Below are 1,028 nucleotides of genomic sequence, written 5' to 3'. Positions count from 1 at the left end.
GTTGAAATACGAAGGATTTCTTCAATTGCTCGGCATGAAAAGATGACGGATAATATAAAATATCAGAACACGTACCTTTCCTGTTTTGTCCAATTGATTTATAAAACTACTCAATAATTCTTATTAATTCATGTATAAATAGTATCCTAAAAGCATTCTGCTGGGTGTGGGTATGTTTATAATACCGTACGCTTTTATCTGTATGTTCAACAGTCGTGGAAAGTTCAGGAAACGTAAGATAAAAAAATATGTTTTTTTTTTCTTACTTAAAATGTGTTGTCAGTTATCTCACACCCTGAAGAACACTTGCATGAGTAGTACAGTGAAGAGTTATCGTTTCTAACTTGTTTAGATTTTTTAAACAATTGGACAAGAAATTCATTGAAAATTGCGCATAAAAACGCCCCCCTTAATGCAATATCTGCAAGTTATATACAAATATCAAAATGCTTCAGTATTAGCTATTACTATTGATTAATAAAATGCACGTTTATTATAAATAAAATTATATCGTTATAAGTGGTTTAATTTTATGAAATGTCTGATACATTAGAATTTTGTTTATATTTAAAGTATGTACAGTGGTTTTAAGAAGTTTCACTTTTAAGAAACTCGTGTAGCTTATTTTTACAAATTTTAATATTTAGGATGCTGATTGTATCACATTTTGTCAGATCTCCTCTGTGGTGAGTGTCTGAAGACAGAAGTGTTATGCACAAAGCGGTTATGGCTATGTATCGCGTTTTCTTTAAATAGGAATCATATTTGACATTTTATCATTTTACGTGTTAAGTTTTTAAAAATTTTAATTTCCCGCGTCAGTACAATTTAGTTTCAAATCAGTACATTTGCATCACTGATTTCAGTACAAAAAATATATTTCAGGAACAACACTGATGAGTATACCATAAAGCCGTTCTCGAGGTATGCACGTGCAAATTCGGTGCGTATCCTCAAATTCAAGCCTTTATCAAGAGTCATCGTCCAGCTCAGTTCCCCAATTTACAAATAAAGTATGTTAGAGGCTT

Source organism: Anoplophora glabripennis, unplaced genomic scaffold, assembly GCF_000390285.2.
Source record: "Anoplophora glabripennis isolate ALB-LARVAE unplaced genomic scaffold, Agla_2.0 scaffold1364, whole genome shotgun sequence".
NCBI classification, from domain to species: domain Eukaryota; kingdom Metazoa; phylum Arthropoda; class Insecta; order Coleoptera; family Cerambycidae; genus Anoplophora; species Anoplophora glabripennis.
Note: the sequence above shows the minus strand (reverse complement) of the source record.